The sequence below is a fragment of the Carcharhinus amblyrhynchos genome, chromosome 13, assembly GCF_965287045.1.
Source record: "Carcharhinus amblyrhynchos chromosome 13, sCarAmb.v2.hapA, whole genome shotgun sequence".
Taxonomy (NCBI): Eukaryota; Metazoa; Chordata; class Chondrichthyes; order Carcharhiniformes; family Carcharhinidae; genus Carcharhinus; species Carcharhinus amblyrhynchos.
Window position 1 is genome coordinate 28,816,881 of NC_137336.1, and position 9,655 is coordinate 28,826,535.

The 9,655-nt window shown below is 42.3% G+C and overlaps 1 protein-coding gene across 1 annotated transcript in view; it reads right to left on the reverse strand.

Moving 5' to 3' along the window:
* sar1b (secretion associated, Ras related GTPase 1B) overlaps window positions 1-7,934 on the reverse strand; it is a 30,169-nt gene extending 22,235 nt beyond the window's left edge. Inside the window, exon 1 of the mRNA XM_080201442.1 lies at window positions 7,769-7,934. The gene's annotated coding sequence lies outside the window, so the exon portion shown is untranslated. The remainder of the gene's footprint in view (window positions 1-7,768) is intronic.
* Window positions 7,935-9,655: the final 1,721 nt, after the last annotated feature.

The following is a 9,655-nucleotide window of genomic DNA, read 5'->3' on the forward strand; positions in this document are numbered from 1 at the left end:
TATTTCCAAGCCAGGATGGTGAGTGACATGGAAAGGACCCTCTAGATGGTGGTATTCCCAGGTATCTACTGCTCTTGCCCTTCTAGACGGTAGTGGTCATGGGTTTCGAAATTGCTGTCCAAGGAACTTTGGTGAGTTCCTGCAGTGCATCTTAGCAGGCGTACATCTATGTATAATCAGAGGGATCAAACCCGTCAGTGCCTTAAAATACTCAACCCTCTGCTGCTGTGGTACTCCAAACTGTTAAAGGATGCTAAAAAGCTGTTGAAATATGGAAGCTATTTTAGCAAAAATCAAGCTCTGCACGATTACAACTGACAGTTTACATTTCAGTGAACTTTAGATAGGGATTTCAGCAAAAGGGCATACAACTTTTTCTATACCCCTTCAGCATATCCCAAAATTAAATGTTCCAGTCGAACTATGTTTACAAACAGATGTCCTGGTAAAAGGCAGTTTCATCTGCAACAAACAGGCAAATTATGTAGTAAGTGATACAAAAGGTTACCACTTTTGAACTTGGCATCTCTTCATGTTCAGGAATTGGTGATCACAAAAATGAAATGACAGTAAATCTCTGTCCCCTTTTCGTTAGTTATGTCATAACTGCCCAGCAGAGAAAAAAATTCACACCTATTTCATTACTTATGTTGAAATCATACTGTTCGAAGGACAGATTCTAAAGATAGTTTTCTTTGTCAAATTCATCATGTATGATACCTGCTGCATGCATGCTAATTTAACTCTGATGTAGGGTCATCCTGGCTTGAAACTTTGGCCCCATTCTCTCTCCATAGATGCTGCCAGACCAGCTAAGATTTTCCAGTATTTTCTGTTTTTGTTGTTAATTTAACTAATGTTTTAATTATAATACAACGTCACTCCATCCCAAAGGCTGGCATTTTCATTTGTCACTTTTTTGCACTGAAATCCCCCTCTGTTTTCCACATCTACCCCCCCACTGAGTTCACCAAGAACAACAAACTTATTGCAAGCTTCTTCCAGTCTTACTCCAATACATTGAACCGTGAAAGTGCTCCCTTCATCAAGCGCTCTCCATTTTCTAGTACAGGATTTGTTTGGACCTGGAAGCTCCACTTAGTTTGGCTCCACATAACTACAGCCAAGGCTGGGAGCTGGGTAGGAAGGGCAACGTCACAAATCGAAAATACACCGTCCTACTTTTTCCACACTGTAGATAGTATTCATGTACGATCATGCCCTGATTATTTAAAATCAAATAGCAAAGTATACAATCTTGATAGTTTCAAATGATCCCTGAAAAAAGGAGTACACCTGTGGATACTGAGCAATTGTCAGATTGCCAGTACTTATAGATAAATTGCCTGCCATCGATTCACATTTTTGCGAATAGCTGCTTGGCAACATTTCATAGCGCTGACGGTAACTTTGAAAATGTAGCTTAGCATTGGTCAATAGCCTCACAAAAGGGTACAAGAAAATTGAAGGAAAAGTAGAAATACACAAATTTGCATTCAAAAAGACGACTTTGCATCAGATTAAAATTTCACAATGGAAGAGTGTTTGGATATTAGTTCAAGGAAGAGAAACTGCTCACAGTGCAGCAGCTTTCTATACATCTAGGCAACACTCATGTTAAGCTGCATGTAGCTGTGCAGCAGCCCAGCAGGTACTGTGGAGGCCCTGTTCAGAGTGTGCAAAACAACTTAAAGCTACCGTGCATTGAAAAACTGGCCATACACCACAAAGTTTTGCAGAGAACACTCCACCTAAGAACATTTACATTTTTGAATGTGCCAAGAATGGAAACATTATATTGTACTTGCATAGCTGCCAGCAGGGGATTCAGAAGTGGCTATTCCACTTTAGGTTGGCACAAAGAGCTCCTTCATGTCCTAACCAGATATGCTAACACAGCAGGAACTTTCAGCATGAATGATCAGCACCCGAAAGATTGATTGATTTTTCTCACTTCCTTAACCTGAGTGTTCAGGTCAATGATACCACTATCCAAATTCATAGAATCCCTACAGTGCAGGAGGCTGCCATTTGGCCCATCAAGTCTGCACCAGCTCTCCGACAGAGCATTCCACCCTGGTCTTAAACGTGTAACCCCACACATTTATCCTGCTAATCCTCCCAACCTAAATATCTTGGCATACAAAGGGCCAATGTACCTAACCTGCATATCTTCGGACTGTGGAAGAAACCAGAGCACCTGGAAGAAGCCCATGTAGACAAGGAGAATATGCAAACTCCATAAGACATAGGAGCAGGATTAGGCCACTGGGCCCATCAAGTCTGCTCCACCATTCAATCATGGCTGATATTTTTTTCATCACCATTCTCCTGCCTCTTCCCCATAACCCCTGACCCCCTTATTAATCAAGAACCTATTTCTGTCTCAAAGACACTCAATGACCTGGCCTCCACAGTCTTCTTTGGCAAACAGTTCCACAGATTCATCACACTCTGGCTGAAGAAATTCCTCCTCAACTGTTTTAAAGGATCATCCCTTTAGCTTGAACTTACGCCCTCTGGTTTTAGTTTTCCTACTAATGGAAACATTCTCTCCATGTCCACTCCATTCAGGCCTGGCAGTACCCTTTAAGTTTCAATAGGATCCCCCTCATCCTTCTAAATGCCAACACGTTCAGACCCAGAGTCCTCAACGTTCCTCATACAATAAGCCCTTTATTCCAGGGATCATTCTTGTGAACCTCCTCTGGACTCTTTCCACGGCCAGCACATCCTTCCTTAGACATGGGGCCCAATTCTGCTCACGACTCCAAATGGGGTCTGACCAGAGCCTTGTACAGCCTCAGAAGTACATCCCTGTTCTTGTACTCTAGCCCTCTCAACATGAATGCTAACATTGCATCTGCCTTACTAACTGCCAACTGAACCCGCATGTTAACTTTAAGAAAATCTTGAACAAGGACTCCCAAATCCCTTTTGTGTTTCTGATTTCCTAAGCATTTCCCATTTAGAAAATAGTCTATGCCTTCACTTCTCCTTCCAAAGTGCATAACCTTACACTTGTTCACATTGTATTCCATCTGCCACTTCTTTGCCCACTCTCCAAACCCGTCCAAGTCCTTCTGCAACCCCACTGCTTCCTCAATACTACCTGTCCCTCTACATATCTTTGTATCATCTGCAAACTTAGCAACAGTGCCTTCAGTTCCTTTGTCCAAATCGTTAATGTATATTGTGAACAGGTGTGGTCCCAGCATTGACCCCTGAGGCGTGCCACTAGTCACCAGCTGCCATCCTGAAAAAGACCCCTCTATCCACTCTCTATGCCTTCTGCCAGTCAGCCAATCCTCTATTCAGTGAGGGGCTGTGGCGCCACTAGGCCTAGAATTGAACCCAGGTCCCTGGCACTGTGAAGCAGCAGTGCTAACTACTGTGTCACCATGCCACATTGAGTTCAGATAACTCAACCCAGGCTTGATTTGAATCAGAGAAACATTCTCACCAATTTTCTCATTTGTTGAAAACAATGACTCCTTGCCAAGCTGCTGTTATTCATTGGGTGAGCCTTGACTTGAGTGCTGGCAATATAAGGGCATCACAGTTTATTTCTTGCCCTGTGACCACACATTTGCACTTCTAGCCGGGGCTGCTGGTTAGCAATCAGGAATGGGAACCCGTTCCCTTCTTCATCCCAAAATTGTTGAGATGAACTGTGACTGAACGCAGACAAGAGATTGAACCGGGACCATCTTGACTTTCACGGCTCAACTACTGACAGATAATTACATCCTCAATGTGCCTAATCAATAAATAGTACAGTACAGAAAGAGGTAATTCAATCTAGGTCTGCATTGCATTATGCCTCATTTGTTTGTCCAAAGTTTGTCTCAACAGTCTGTCAAAACACATCACAATACATATTTCCATTATTAAGTAATGCAGGTGCTTTTGATCAAGTATGACACTACTTTCACACACAGAAGTGCTCACAATTTAAAGTGGGAAAAATGCATACACAACAAGCTATAGTCCACTTATTTAAAAACAAAATAAAACGCTCAGTCTTACATACACATAAAACAATTTACATGCATAAGATGGGTTATCAAACCATACTAACTGTAATCCTGATTAGAACTTTGGTGTAAATATAACTTGCAATTCTCAGTCAACAGTGTTTTGGGGACAGGTGCAATGTTAAAATTCAATGCTTCTCCCATGCAGTTTTTAATGTTAAGTAAGGCCGGATAACAAGCTCTCCACTTTCACTACAGGCATTAGCATCACACCGCAGCTTTGCTGTGATACACACACCTTTCCTTGCTTGCAGAGAAAAAGCAACATTACACAAACACAGGGCCATTGATGACATGCAGATAAATCTAGTTTTATGAGCAGTGGGAGAGGGGGGAAAAGATGCTGAGGTTCAAATAATGAGACATGAAATCCTCTTAGAAATCTACATGAAGTATTTCTGTGCATCTAAACCCCGCATACTAGAATTTCCAACCTAAACAACTTCACTGTAACCCCGTTTCCTTAAAATACACCTATTAATTCCTTTTCACCAGTCCTCCTAATATCTCCTCTCTAATTGAAAGTCCACTTTTAACCACTAATACTTCTGCGAAGCAGTCTGAGATGCTTTCCTATGTTAATAGCACTTATTAATTGCAAGCTGTTGTTAATTACTCGTGTTTCATTTTTGTGTAAAGTTGTTTTTACCGATTAAACCTCAGTTTTTCTAATTAAGGATGCTTTGTTTCATTTCTGATTCCACCAAAAATACATTGACATTCGCAACTGTTTTCTTAGACTCAAATTCAGGAGTAAATAAAAGTTATCAATCAAAAGCTCCATACCTACTACCCGTACTGAAATGGCCTTAAAAATGGTCAGCCCTGAAAGGGTTAATTGAAATGAGTGGATAATGGATTTTTTTTTATTACACAACAGAGGACTAACAGCCGTCTGTTGCACGTGGGCCACCAAAGGTCAACAACATACACACATGGTAGATTATACCACACGCCAAGTAGGTTACTGACACCACTGAGACTGGAAAACATCTTTGGACTGTCTACGTCAATCTGAGTTAATCTGATACCCTTCAACAGCCAAAGCAAAATCACTGCCCCACTGTGATGTGCAATGTTTACAATCTTATACCTCTTGAAGGAACAGCCAGTCCTCGGAGGAGAAAGTGTTGAGTGACCTGCGAAACATTCCAAAGTGAGCTTCAAACTCTGACATTTGAACTGGTTCTTGGCATAAACACAGGGAGAGTAATCAAACAAGGTGTCACAGATCAGTACAGATTAGCATCACAAGTGTCTGCCCATCTATCTACCAATCACCTGCCACAAGGCATGGTTTAAAATTTAACCTTGCCCCATCTTGCACTTTTAACAAAGCTGCAAGTTTAATCTTCATTAATGAGGAAGAAATGACTTAGGACATGAAATCACCCAGGTTTCTGATCATAACCACTGTGTAGCAAATGGCTCTTTGGGCAAGTACTGGTGAGTTGCTCTAGTGGAACTTTCAGCAATCATAACTTGCAAAGCAACGAGATAATTTGAGTTTACCTGGATGGGTTAAAGGAGAGGGAGGTAGAGAGTAAAGGAGTTTAAGTTGGGACCTCTAGAATACAAGGTCTGACAAAGAGTCATTCAGACTCAAAACGTTAGCTAAATTCTTTCTCTTGAGATGCTGTCAGACCTGCTGAGTTTTTCTTGCATTTTCTGTATTTGTTTTAGATTCCAGCATCTGCAGTAGTTTGTTTTAATCTTGAATACCGGGTCCAGTTGTGAGATGGCATAGAAAAACTTAAAGTGGATTTTAAAAGTAAGATATGAGTTAAACATAAATGCTACCTCTGGCTGATATGAATGAGCTTTGAGCAGAATATCACTAGCCCGTTTAGCCTATCCTTACAAATCTCCTAAATTCCCTAGAATTGATAATGCTGTTTGCTAACGTCAATTTATTCAAAGTTGAAAGCACAAACAGCAATGCACTGACAGGAATCATTTGCATCGCTATTGTTTAGAAAATTTGGTTTCCATGAAGCACACAAAATATTGACAATCCAAGTACAGTGACTGCCATCTCCAATAATGCCTACTTATTAAGTGACACTATGCGTAAAACAAAACACTGGTCACAAATAATGAGTGGTCACGTACTGCCTTCCCCCAGTTGCACAAGTATTTAAAGACAGTCACAAAAAAGCAGGATGGATAGGCGCTTAAAAAATTTCCAGGGTCCTGGCAGTTGTCAGATACATGGTCTATTTGGTCATTCTATAGGCAAGTCCAAATACTGAGTCCTGATAGGCTATTCAACCTCAGACAGCATCACAGTGGACTTCAACCCTGTTCACAGTTTGTCAGGCATCACTGGAATCCTCCCTAAATCAAAAGAATGGAGGTTCATTATGGCACCCTCTCTGAAACAAGCTGAGTCCACACAGGCTGGTAATCAAACATGAGACTCTTTGGGAGCAAAATTCCTCCTTTCATTTTCCTTCATAACTAACTCCCATGACCAAAATGAAGTGGGCTTCCGTTAGTAGTTTATTAACAATGGAAAAATATAAACATTGTTCATTCTTTTAAAAAATTAAAATAGAAATTTCATTATCTTGTGACCCAGCGCTGTGCCAAGTGGTAATTTTCCTTGCTAGATCAGAAGAGAAAACAATGTACAGTTCATCCGTGAAGTAATTTTTGGAAAGACGCAGCCAAAACAAAATAACTTGTTTCTATTTCTGCTCAGATTCATTTTTATCCAACTCTTAATTCATAAATATTATCCATTCAACCAGTAGCAACTTTTGTCATGATCATACTACGTAAACTTCTCTTCTCTGTTTCAGACCAATTCCTATTAACAATTCTCCCTTCTTTCCAGCAAGATGGCCAATACCTTGTACAAGGGTTGGCACCACCAGAAGTCAAGTAATCCACTGCCACTTTTGTCACTGCCATACCTAAATTGTTGTGGCGACTACCCTGTCTTGGTCGCAGTTTATTCCAGAGTCCACCAAAGCCCAAGAGCTGAAAAATCAACCCGAACATCCAGGCCAGTTTGAATAGTCAAAGTCTAACCAAATATCTTTTTTGCTCACAATTTAAATACAACTTTTGCGTGGATTTTACTGCATCAGCACCAACACCAACACCTTCAGGATTGACACTGCTTGATTAAAGGAGTACTTTTTTTTTAAAAAAGCTGTCCTCAATTCTGGATTTTAGTTAATAATACGCACAAAACAATGTGTAGGAAAGACAGAGAAGCAAACGCACAGCAAAAGATTAACAAAGCGATGGAACCAGCTTTGTGACACAGCAGCCGTGCAGGGACGGACTCGACAAAAAAAACACATAAGTGGCTTGTATTTACAATCTCTATCCCTCCGACACCTGAAATCGGGGGGTGGTGAGGGGCCATAAGAAGAGGATGGGCCCAAAAGTCAAAAGAAAAGGGAGGAGGACACCAAGATATGTCTGAGAAGATCTGGGGCTCGGTTATGAGGCAGTGTCCGGCAGGTGGGGGGAGGGGGTTAAGAGTCAGCATTAAAATGACAGCGGGTGAGGGCCGCAGGCTGATGAAGCCGGGGAGCGGGGGAAGACTTGCTTCTTACAACTGATCTTTGCTGTTCTGGGCGCCGGGGGACCGAGTGCCAGCGGCCCGGGATCACCAGGGAGACCGGCCCGCACCGGGGTTCACAAGAGCCCAGACAGACCGATAGAAAGAGACCCCCGTCCCTCCCCCCCTACTGCTGCTGCAGCATCAAACTCACCGGGAAATGTCAGCGGGAGGAGGCCGTGGGAGGGGGGGAGAAGCTCGGCGCCGGGGACTTGATCCGAGGATCGGGCTGTTTTCCTCGCCTCTCAGCCGGGAGCTCACAATCAGCTGGGAGCCGTCAGAGCCACGACACAACAATGGCGACCGCTTCACTTCCGCCGGGTGCAACCCGCTCACCCTTCCCCCCCGGCCGCTGGATGCCACGAAACCAGTCCCCACCCTTCCTCTCCCGCAGAGGCAGGGAGCTTGGGCAGTGCAAGGACTGCTAACTCAGCCTGGATGGGGGGTGAGATTCACCATTGGAAAGTCCCTCTTTCCACATCATTGTTCAACATTTCATTTCATACTTCCATATGTTTTAAAACGTCCAATAGACATTAATGGGGAATCAATGATTGTCACTCCTGTCAATGATTGATAGAGACATAGGATTTAGAGGCAGAAGTAGGCAAATTCTGTACCCTTCGAGCTTGCTCTGCTATTCAATTAAATCATGGCTAATCTGTCCCTGGTCTCAAATCCACCTTCCCACTTGTTCCCATATCCCCTCATCCCTTTTCTTTAATTAGAAATATATCTATCTCCTTCTTGAAACCATTCAACAGTTGAGACCCCATCGCACTATGAGGCAGTGAGCGCCACAAATTCACCACTTTCTTTCTGTGAGTAGATAGGATGCTGTGATTTTCTTCTCCCCTGGGCAGTGGAATTCAATATTTATTTTGTTGCAAATTTCTCTTAATGACATTTAAGTTTCAGTGGGTTTTCAACCTACACCGACGTTTTGCAATAAGTGTCTCACAATGTTGCCAGAAGCATGACCTTGATATATAGTGCAGTTTGCAAAATTACACTGTTTCTGGCATTAATGCAATTATATGTTTTATAGCACCAGTTGTGCATCTAATGGTAGAAATCATGGTTGAAAATTATTGAAAAACATGAAATAATAATGTGCTGCAGAAATTACTTATTTGGCGAGATCATTTAGTAAAAAAAAATTCAAAATAGATCTTTTCACCTCTGCTGGAGATCATAAAGCGTTTAACAGCCAGGGAATCAGTTTTTGAAGTGTAGCTACTGTTGCAATGTTAGAGGCACAGCACTCAGCAAATTCCCACAAACAGCAGTGTGATAATGGCCAGATAGTCTGTGTTTTGCCATATTGATTGAGGGATTATTATTGGCAAGGGTATGTGGTAACTCTCCTACCCTAGTGCCTTGGCATCTTTTACATACACCGGATAAATGGAATTGTTATGTATCATCTGAATGACAGCACCTTTGACAGCGCTATGCTCCTTCAGTCCTACCAGCCTTGATTTTTGTTCTCACTATTCAAGCCTTGGTGAGGGACTTGAATCCAGAAATTTGTGATTCAGATGTGAATGTGCTACCAAGTGAACCGTGGCTGACACACGCAGACACACCATTTTCACCCAATTCTTGGTAGTCATTAGCCCACAGCACAAACAGCCCTTGAATTTAACACAAAATTGTTCAGCTTTTATAGTTTGGTTGAGGCAGAAGGTCAGCTTTGATTAAATTAAATGGCAGAGTAGGCTCGAGGGGCTATATAGTCTCCCCTTTCTTATGTTATGAGGACAGTTGTATTGGGAAACAAAACTGCCAGTAGGTTTTTATTACAGTAGGTAGGGGTGGCACAGTGGTTAGCACTGCTGCATTGCAGCACCAAGGACCTGGATTCAATTCTTGCCTTGGGTAACTTTGTGGATATTGTACATTCTCCCCATGTCTCCGTGAGTTTCCTTCAGATACTCCAGTTTCCTCTCTCACAGTCCAAATATGCGCTGGTTGGGTTGGTTGGCCATGCTAAATTGCCCCTAGATATGTAGGTTAGGGGGAATTAGTGAGGTAAATA